This window comes from Vigna angularis, chromosome 6, assembly GCF_016808095.1.
Source record: "Vigna angularis cultivar LongXiaoDou No.4 chromosome 6, ASM1680809v1, whole genome shotgun sequence".
NCBI classification, from domain to species: Eukaryota; Viridiplantae; Streptophyta; class Magnoliopsida; order Fabales; family Fabaceae; genus Vigna; species Vigna angularis.
In genome coordinates, this window is record NC_068975.1 from 6,338,755 (window position 1) to 6,350,352 (window position 11,598).

An 11,598-nucleotide genomic window follows, 5' to 3' on the forward strand; every position below is an offset into this window, starting at 1 on the left:
CTCAATCAAATAAAGTAAATGCATTCCCAAAGCAATTGAAGCACCGTGCATCCCCACTCACTATGAATCCCATCCATTCCCGTGACCGAGAGTAAAAAAAATGGAAATGTGTGTGTGAAAACTAAAGTGCAATGTAGAAATAAGAAAGCTTTGACGTGAATAAAAAAAAAACAACGTTCAACATAAGCACCTATAACTTGGACATGAAATTACTAAAGCATAAATTCATTTTTCTTGAATTAAAAAGCAACGATTGAATTAAGAAAAAAACATAGCAGCTGATTGTATTCAAAATAAAGAAGACCAATTAATATAGACACCAAATAATCAACCAACGTATCTCTCTTTTTTCTAAGCAAACTGAAATAATAAAAATTCATTCCTACTGACGCAACTCGTTTAACCGTGGCTCTCCATCCTCTCGGTGGCTCTCCCACTCCGTGCACTACATTTCCTTCAAGCCAAAAATCCATCTTTTCCTAGGTGGCGGCTGCTGCCTCCTCTAAGTGTGCCCCCTTCTTCATATTCCTTCCAGCTCAACCATTCTCCATTTTCCCAGTGCCCCTTCAAAACAATCTTTAAGAAAGCTCCATCTAAAAAAAACATGTAAGTGGCGGCTTCAGCTAGTGCCCCAGCCCTCACCCGTAACCTTCCATCTCTGTGTCTTTTCTTTCTCCAGCTCTCCCCTCTTTTTAAGCTAAAGAAAATCCTCCAACTTAGGTGGTGGCTGGACCATCCTCTACGTTGCTTCCAGCTCCAGGATAAAACAACACTTCACACCCCAAAAAGAATCCTCTAAAAACCTGCACCTCCTGGACCTTGCAAGTGTGCTTTTTTTCTGTTGCTTTTCCACCACTGGACGTGCTGCCCCTTGGACGCTGCAGTGCTGGGCCGAGAAGAGCTGTTGGATGTTCTTTACCCCAAGCACCCCTTCTCATACGTGCTGCTGTTTGGGAGTTGCTCTTTGCGCCAATCAATTAGAGGAATGCCCCCCGTGTGCATGCAATCTCTGGGCCGCTTCTCTCCTGCCACCACGTGCTGCTTGAAGGCTGTGTTGGTGTTGTCTCGCTGGACGTGTTGAAGGCCTGCTTCTTGGACGCACCCCCCAATTTCGCTGGATGCACCTCCTAAAGCAAGCCAACATTCTCTCTTCACTGTGCACTCCACTTTGATTCCAAAATATGTGGTTTGTAGAATGCTTTGCCAAAATGAATTCTCCATGGGCCCTAGGCCGTGTGCAGCTGCTGGATACTTGTATCTCTCATTCAATTTCCAATTGGAAATTCAAGCTTCTTTACGTGTGCAAAGTAAAAATGAATTTTCACTTTTGTTTCTCATTTTAGTCTAAAATATAATTGATGAGAATTTTCTCTTTCAGTCCCAAAATATTATCCAACAATTTCCCTACAATTAATAATGCCAATAATTAGTCTCAAATAATTCAAATTAATTAAAATAAGAATTTATGATCAAATTGAGCACAATTAGGAAAAATGAGAAAATACTTGACATTTAAGTATAATTCCCTGATTAATTCTAGCACAATAAACTAAGTGAAGTGAAGAAAATATGGACTCATCATGCCCCCTCTGATGACAAATACTACATTTTTTCCTATGCCCACCAACACGCATTTGAGTGTGATCTTTAGTTAGCTCCCATGCTTCCAACCTCCTTTTTTTCTTTGGCCTCCCAAGAATCTTCCTCATCAGTGGTGGTAGTACATCATTGAAATTTGTGGTTTCCCATAGTAGGTGGCCATTGAGTGGAAAAACTATGGACGCGTACACCTCTTCATAGGTGGATCTTGTGAACACATTGGGGACAAAACTCTGTGGATCAACGTTGGAGAAGTTCATTGCTGAAATTGCAGGACAGCATGGGATGGCACTAATCATCCACTTTCTGCAGCTACACTCATTTGTGTCCAGGTCCAGTGTGAACTTGTTCCCAACTGATGAAGTATGCCTAACCTCAAAAATCTTTCGTGCAGACCAGCTGAAAGAAATGAAGCACATCAACAATGTAGATAAATAACATGTATATAAAATAAATTGATAAGATTACCTTGGCACCCAAAATCTTGACAGATTACATTCCTTCTCAAGTCTCTTCTTTATCTTTGGGCATATTGTGAAGTCCATAGATGCCACCTTGGTTCTATTGGTGGCCCACCTTTTCATGAGATAAACTCTGATATCCTCCATCATGGTGATAATAGGTTTTCCTCTTGAATGAATAAGAACACTGTTGAAAGCTTCACTAATGTTGTTATCTAGTGTATCAGTCATTGCTTGACTTGTGAAGCGAGATCTTGACCAAAACCTGTTGCACACAACATTTCCCAAATGGGTTACAATGCATCAGGGACACTAAATTGTATGTAATGGCTAATGGGTTACCTCGGGGGAATGCCTATGAGGTATTTATATGCTTCAATATTGACTTATTTAATTTTCAGCATCTCTCTCTAATAACAGTTGAAAAACTGTTATTTTCATGCTTAAAATTGATACTAAAAGCAACCTTTAACACTTAGAAACTAGCTTGAAATCATGCTTTTGGTTATATTTTTAGAAATAAGAGAGCTGGATAGGTTTATGCTTGATTTCAGTGTTTTTATGCAGGTTTTAAGGTGAATTAGGTGAAAGAAGTGAAGAAGGATAGAGATGGAATCAGAAAAGATATCCAAAAGTGCAAAAGGAGAAGCCGCAAGTACCGCTCAGCGGTAGTTTACCGCTGAGCGGCACTCAGAAACCCACGTTGGATCCGCTGAGGGGTAAAATGGCCGCTGAGGGAAGAAAAACAACTCACGCACTTACCGCTGAGCGGCATTTTTATGGGCTTGGGCCTAATTTTTCTGTATTTTTAGAATAGTATATAAGCTTTAGGACGTCCTAGGGTTTGTATCTTTGGCAGAGACGACACAAATACTCTCTTTTTCACCCCTTTGAAGGAAGATCGTGGATGCTTAGGCTACCTCTTCACCTTTCTAGGGTTTTATCTTTCATTCTTCTATTATTATTCATCTTGTTTCACCATGAATATGGTGAACTAAATCTTGTATTGTTGTTGGGGAATCAATGTAGTCTTGTGAAACTCTCATATATGGAATTTGTTTTAACATCTTACTTTTAAGACTTATGCTTTCTTTCATTATTAGTTAGGGTTTTTCCTCTCTGCTTATTGCTTGCTTTGTTTAACTCATTAATTGCCATGATTATTGATTTTGTCGATACGGGAACGTACGGGGAAATCTAGATCCGGGGAAATTCTCCCAATAGCATATTGGTTGCCTTTAAGCTCCTGCACTTCAGAACTAATTACTAGGAATGCTAGGAATTGTATGAACTCGTAATTAAGGATAAGCCTTCTTGCAAGGTGATTTAGAGAGTGGCATTAACAATTGATGAAAAGAATGTTGAATTCCTAAAGTATATGAGAGTGGATAAGATGAAATTGATAACCCCAACAACATACTCATCCATATAATTCATTAAAGTGTTTGTATTATGTCTTTTCGCCATTGATCAAATTCATGCATACATGTTTATTTACTGTCTTTTGCATATAAAACTACAATCAATTTGTTCTTAAGTCTTAAATAATCAACAAATCACATAACTAAACTGGGCCGTGAGTCCTTTGGGAGAACGATACTTGGTCTTACCGAGTTTTATTACTTGAAACGATTCGGTCACACTTGCCGATTATTAAACAAGTTTGTGGCACCGTTTTTCGGTTCATAAATTTGTCATCAAGTTTTTGGCGTCGTTGTCGGGGACTCGTGGTTTAACTAGTTCATTTGTGTGGTTATTGATTATCTTTGACTTGAATGTTGAAATTTGAATTTCTGTTTTTATTTTCTATTTTTATTTTTCGGTTTTTATTTTATTTTCTGTTTTTATTTCCTATCTTCCTATCTTTTCAATTATATCCTTTGATTTTTGATCTATCTTCTCAATCTTTTTGTGCTAACAAATATTTTTTAGAGTTTTGTGCCTAATGTTTGCACGATGCAATTTGGGCAAGAATTTAACTATATGGGCACTCAATTCTACTAAGGTAATTTCAACCACTGGTGGGAACCTCACTCAAGCATGAATAATAGTCAATTTTGGCAAGCTGTCAAACAATTTAAGAATCTACCACCACAACAATGGCAGCAAAAACCCTCTCTATCGGGAAGAAGGATAACGTTGGAGGAGGCAGTTCAACAGTACATACAAATACCTAATTGTCATCACAAAACCACTCAATCTGTCGAAGAGTTTGATAGGACATCACCACAACAATGGCCGCCACCACAACAATGGCAGCAACAACTCTCTCTAGCAGAAAGTTTGGATGATTCCCTTCAACGATTTTTGAAAAATTCCGACTCTGTTCAGAAAAGCATTGAAGAATCATGTAAAAGGATGGAGATGCACCTTCGTTACATTAGTTAGAAATTGAACGTTAAGGTTAATACTGAAGTTAACCTTAAGGAGGAAGGTCAAGCCATTGTCACTGAAAGTGAAAAGATTTTTGCTGAGAAAAAAATAAGGAGAGATGAGGAAAAGATAGAGAGAGAAGAAAAATAAGAGCTGAGTAAGATAGATAAAGATGAAGAAAAAGAAAAAGAAGTGGTTGAGAGAGAAGAGAGAAAGAAAATTTGTGTGAAAATAAAGAAGTTGAGGAGAAAAAGAGAAGGAAAGAAAAAAATAAAAGAAAAGAAAAAGAGAAAATTTAGGGAGAGGAAGCGTAAGAAAAACAAGATGAGAGGAAAGAAGAAGGAATCATATGAAAAACCCCATCCTCATCTAAAGAAGAATCATAGGAAGGAAAAGAAATTTAAGTGTTTTATGGAAATCTTCAAGAAATTGGAGATTAAAGTTCCTATGATTGAGACACTGCAACAGGTTCCTGGTTTGATCAAATTTCTAAAGAAGTTCAGTAGAAAGAAGAAGAGAAAGAAGATGGAACTTGAACTTTACTAGGTCAAGCTAGTGACATTAAAAGAGCGCTTGCTGGCAGGCAACCCAGTGATTTAAGAACTTTTAATTTTTGGTTTGGTGATGTAATTTTGAACTTTTGGGTATTTTTGTTTTTGTTATAAGTTTGTTACAGGGTTTACATCTATTGATGGATGTTAGGCGGAAGAGTATCTATTGAAGGATACTATGTTTGTATACACCTACTGATGGGTGTTGGTAAGAAAGATTTGCATCTACTGAAGGGTGCTGGAGGATTTTGGGTCAGGCTCGTGACGTTAAACAAGCGCTACCTGGGAGGCAACCCAGTTGATTGATTGTTTCTGTTTGTTTTATTGTAGTAGCATAATAGGGTTTTACATGAGTAATTTGAAAATTGAATTGCAGGGAACCAGTGAGGGGCATGTTTAGGAGGCACTTAGGTTAAGCAAAGAAGAAGAGGAGGATACAGATGACAACTCAAATTGATGAGGAGCTGAGGTAGCATTTACTGATGAATGTTATCATGATTAGAGCAGGACTTATGCTTTTGTTTGGTTTAGTGTTCTGAACTTATTTACTTTTGTTTTTAGAATAGGGTTTGATGTACTCAATGGAAACCTTTGTCTGTTGTGATGGTTTGCTTATGATTGTGATTGTTTGATAAGTAATGCTTGATGATGCTTTGAGATTGATTGATTTTGAGATGTGCACATTAAATGCTTATACAGGTGGTTCACAAGCATTGTGAACAAATGCAAGATGCTGTGATTGTGATTATGATTCTAAGAAGGATGTTATATGTGGAATGTGAATGAACTTATATGTGAGGTTTTGAGCTCCAGAGTTGTTATTGTTGAATACTATTACTGTGAAAGCATGAATGACTTTGCCCAGGTTTTCTATGATTGATTTACTTGCTTGTTTGCATCATATGATCAAGGCCATTTGTTGGTAACCCTTTTATTAGCCAAATTCATTAATTTAGCCCACTAAAAGAGAGCATTATGTGTTCTATAATTTGAACCCTTAGCCTTGAACGTGATTTGAAACCCCTGATGAAAAGCTTTACCTTGAGTTAAGTAGAAAATATTTTGTGGTATTGATAAATGTTCAAGTTTGGGGTTGTTGGGAAATTATGAAAGGGAAATCGAAAGCATTGAGCTAAGAGATAAGAAATAAGAATGTGAAAAGAAAAGAAAAAGAGAAATAAAAGAAAAGAAAAGGCAAAGCTCAATGCAAAAGAAAGTTGGGAAAAGTAAGAATGATTGTGTTGATATGATTCTCTTAACTCAAGGCTTTTGTGATCCAGAAAAACCAATTTTCTTGTTAGCCCAGCCACGTTATAAGCCATTGAAAAGTCCTTGTGATGATGCATGCTTGTGAATGTTTATGATTGTGGTTAAATGAAAGGCAAAGTTGATTCATGTGACATTGTGATAGTGGAGTGAATGAGTGGTTACCTCTTATACACTTGTGTTTGAGTGAAACACTTTACCTAGTGAGGAAATATTCCAAAAGCACATGAACATCCATGCTTAATTGATTGATCATTCATGAAAAATAGCATTTGTTGGATATTAAGTGACTTTGTGAACACCAAAGCATATGGACGTCTTGATTGAAATCTTTGTCATAAGCTTGATTGAAGTCTTTACTTATCTTGAAAAGAAGATTTTTTTGAATGAGTGAACCATTATATGGACTGGTAGAAGATTGAGTTACATCTTATTTGCTTGAGGACAAGCAAAGTTCTAAGTTTAGCGTTGTGATAACAGTTGAAAAACTGTTATTTTCATGCTTAAAATTGATACTAAAAGCAACTTTTAACACTTAGAAACTAGCTTGAATTACTGCTTTTGGTTATATTTTTAGAAATAAGAGAGCTGGACAGGTTTATGCTTGATTTCAGTGTTTTTATGCAGGTTTTAAGGTCAATTTGGTGAAAGAAGTGAAGAAGGATAGAGATGGAATCATAAAAGACATCAAAAAGTGCAAAAGGAGAAGCTGCAACTCACGCTGAGCGGCACTCAGAAAACCACGTTGGATCCGCTGAGGGGTAAAATGGCCGCTTAGGGAAGAAAAACAACTCACGCACTTACCGCTGAGCGGCACTTTTATGGGCTTGGGCCTAATTTTTCTATATTTTTAGAATAGTATATAAGCTTTAGGACGTCCTAGGGTTTGTATCTTTGGCAGAGACGACGCAAATACTCTCTTTTTCACCCCCTTTGAAGGAAGATCTTGGATGCTTAGGCTACCTCTTCACCTTTCTAGGGTTTTATCTTTCATTCTTCCATTATTATTCATCTAGTTTCACCATGAATATGGTGAACTAAATCTTGTATTGTTGTTGGGGAATCAATGTAGTCTTGTGAAACTCTCATATATGGAATTTGTTTTAACATCTTACTTTTAAGACTTATGCTTTCTTTCATTATTAGTTAGGGTTTTTCCTCTCTGCTTATTGCTTGCTTTGTTTAACTCATTAATTGCCATGCTTATTGATTTTGTCGATACGGGAACGTACGGGAAAATCTAGATCCGGGGAAATTCTCCCAATAGCATATTGGTTGCCTTTAAGCTCCTGCACTTCAGAACTAATTACTAGGAATGCTAGGAATTGTATGAACTCGTAATTAAGGATAGGCCTTCTTGCAAGGTGATTTAGAGAGTGGCATTAACAATTGATGAAAAGAATGTTGAATTCCTAAAGTATATGAGAGTGGATAAGATGAAATTGATAACCCCAACAACATACTCATCCATATAATTCATTAAAGTGTTTGTATTCTGTCTTTTCGCCATTGATCAAATTCATGCATACATGTTTATTTACTGTCTTTTGCATATAAAACTACAATCCATTTGTTCTTAAGTCTTAAATAATCAACAAATCACATAACTAAACTGGGCCGTGAGTCCTTTGGGAGAACGATACTTGGTCTTACCGAGTTTTATTACTTGAAACGATTCGGTCACACTTGCCGATTATTAAACAAGTTTGTGGCGCCGTTTTTCGGTGTTTGTAAATTTTTTATCACTCTCTCCCAAGCTTGTGGATATGTGCTTGTGGCAGCTCTCCACATCAGATTTTTTAAAATTTGACCACCAAACCTTTTCCTAAAGTTTGCATACAGGTGCCTCAGGCAGAAGCTCTTGGATAGCTGGGACCAACCCCTGCACAATTAATTTTAGTCATAAAACAAGATCCTTTAACAAAGCATTAAGTAAAATTGAATATAAGTAGTATATTTACCTTCTGTTGGTCTGACATCCACGTGCACCCCCCACATACTTGACTACCCCCGAGGTCTTGAATTAATAATTGCAAAAACCATGTCCAGTTGTCTTTGTTCTCCACTTCTACTACTGCATAGGCAAGGGGTAGCATTTGATCGTTTGGGTCCCTACCAACAGCAGTGAGCAGCTCCCCTTTGTAATAACCTTTCAAAAAACACCCGTCTAAACATATAATGGGCCTACAACTGATGAAGCTATCTTTACAAGCTTTCAGACAAATATACATTGTTTGGAAGATTAGGTCACCATTATGAGAGTCAACTTTAATCTGCACTGTTGAACCTGGGTTACACCTCAACAACTCATGTCCATAGTCGTATATCCTTTTATATTGTTCTTTGAAATCTCCTTCAACCTGTCTTTTGGCAATTAACTTTGCCCTTCGTGCCTTGGATATTGACACATTTGTATTCCATTTTCTTAATGCTTTAGTACGAATATCATTCACCCTTAAATTAGGATTGTCAACTAAAGACCTATCTATTTCTTGACTCAACCACTGAGCATTCATTAGTTTGATGTTAAGTTGCCTACTACAAACGTGAGTATCAATTATCTTCCTTAATTGCCAAATTTTGCTTGATGGCAAGTACCCACAGTAAGCTACCCATGGGCACTTACCTTGGCTACCCATGCAGTGCACCCTCACCCTACGGTTATCATTCTTCACAAATTTTAGATCCCTCCCAGCATGAACAGCATACCTTCTAATAACATCCTTAAACTCTTCCTTCCCATTGAAAATGGTACCCACTTCCCACTTGTAATCTGCCATGCACTTCTGTTTTGCATATTTTGAGAAACCACCCACAGATACTCTATCCTCGTTGTCATCCTCCTCACTTGTACTGTTTTCAGGAGTTACAAACATATCAGACTCCCAATCATCATCTGACAAACCCCTGCATTGTTGTTGGGTTTCTTGATCATTGTTTGCATCCACATATTTATCACCACTCAGATCATCCATTCTTGGTTCATCATCACTGTCCACGTCCACTTCCAATTCTTCTTCAGTATGAACCTCCCCTCCATCCTCAATGTCGACTTCCAATTCTTCTTCAGTATGAACCTCCCCTCCATCCTCAATGTCCACTTCTAATTCTTCTTCACTTTCAACCTCCCTTCCATCCTCAATGTCATCTTCCACTAATACATCATTTTCAAGCTCAACTCTGTCCTCATTGTCAACCTCCACTGCAACCTCAACATCTTCTACATCCTCCTTGTCATCCTCCCATACATTTTCATTCTCAGCATCCTCCTTGTCACCCTCAACATGTGCATCTCCTCCAACGTCACTACCCTCACCACTCTCTGCTGGACCTTCACGTAGGTACAGAATCTCATTGTCATCATTTTCTACAATAGCTGGTTCGTCCACCCCATGCACAACATACAGGTTCACTTTACCCAAATAATTAGCCACCTTCATCATGTTCATAGCTCCTTTATCATCATCAAGCTTATGTAAAACATGTTGGATATTGTAATATAATTCTTTTACTTCCATGTAACCTAGATCTTTAAGTGAACCTAATACTCCAAAATAACACCATTTATCGGGATCTACGTCCCAATAAACTATCTCCCCGCCCATATACTTAAAGGGGACTTCTTTGATCAAGGTCCCACCGTGATGGACCACAACCTGAAACATGTCATCACACATCCCTACCCGAACCCTGCAAATGCAAACGGGGACCACTAATTTAAGATAAACTAATATCTATGGGACCACTATCAACCATCAAAACAAGACAACTTTTCACCCCTACTTAAAACCCTTATAAAGCGACAACAGTGATAACATATACAACAACTACATTTCATAAAATTATCAAACATAAACCCTAACCTGATTTGCGATTTCCAATTTGCGCTTCAGATTTGCGGTTTCCAATTCGCGCTTCAGATTTCAACACACTTCCTCCACAATGATAAATCCCAAATTACTAATTTCTCTGCAACTCAAACCCTAACCTCTGATTTGTTAACCTCAGTAATATACACACGTTTACCCTCACACAGCCACGTATTACTCTCACACAGCCACATATTACCCTCACACAGCCACGTAGCAAACTTCAGTCCACCCTGTCAGCTGGCCCGTTAAAAAATTAACGTTGTTTCCAAAAAGGACTTAATTGCACACCTTTTACAAAAGTTGGGACCACATTGAACTTCTAAAAAAACGTAGGACACAATTGAACATTTGGCCCCTTTCGAGGGACCAAAAGAGGTATTAAACCATGATTCAACAAGGTAGACCGAAGCAACTCGTCGATCAGCTATCACCACATCGTTGTCGAGAATGGCATAACGATCAAACTAGTGACTGTCTACGACTTATGCCTTCACTCGGGGGAGATCCAAAAAGCAGAAAAGTGAAGAAGTGACGTCCAAACCCTCGGATGGACCTAAACTAGACTCAGTCCGAGCTCTTGCAAGAGAGTCCAAAGTAGAGTGGCATGGAATCGGCTGGAAAAGACAGATCTGAGAATTGCGTATATTGAGTGAGATGCCGCTTCAAAGATGCTGCTTACCTAGGATGGTGTGCTTTTCGCTCCTTTGGCTTTCTTTCTCCTGGAGACCACGCCATTCCTCGACACCGACCTTCAAACAAAGTCAGATGAGGAGCTGGCTTCCCTCAAAGTTGCTCTGGCTGACTTGCCCGTTCCGCTTTGGGGCGGTTCTTCCTCCAACAGCCTCTTCTTTCACAGCTTCTATGCGAAGGGATATTCTATATATTCGATTATGCAAGATGTATTGGGGACACATAAAATTATTTATGAAAAGAAAGCGCTCTTAGTTCAGTTTGGTAGAACACGGGTCTCCAAAACCCGATGTCGTAGGTTCAAATCCTACAAAGCGTGATTCCATTCTTGTTAGATCGAGAATGACACTGAAATAATTGAACAGCAGTTTAAAGTCTGAATTTGACCTCCTGTGGATTAGGATTAAAAACAAAGAAAGAGGAGGTAAATAAACAAAAAAAAAGAGATGTTAATGAATCAAGGGTCCAAACGCGGAGGCAGTTCCAGTCCTTGTCGCAGCGCAGTAGTGAGTAGGTGATCCAACACCAGAGATAAAAGATGCAGGAGATTCATATATAGACTAACCTTAGTTATATAGATCGTTTACCTAGGTACAGAATGAGACCCTGAGGTCCATATCGATAATAGAAAGACCTGCCACCCAAAGAATTCTGATGGAGCAAAAGTAGACCCTTCCCCCGCTATAATAGCACCACCTAGCTTCGGGATAGTAGTAGCACATATCTTTTTCTAGTGATCGTTATAGGGATAATGAAACCAATGATAAAGTTGACCTAGCCTAGCGA

The 11,598-nt window shown here is 38.4% G+C and overlaps 1 non-coding gene across 1 annotated transcript; it reads left to right on the forward strand.

The window, feature by feature from the left end:
• Positions 1-11,057: 11,057 nt before the first annotated feature.
• TRNAW-CCA (transfer RNA tryptophan (anticodon CCA)) lies at positions 11,058-11,131 on the forward strand. The gene has a single exon. It is a non-coding gene; the product is annotated as a tRNA-Trp (tRNA).
• Positions 11,132-11,598: the final 467 nt, after the last annotated feature.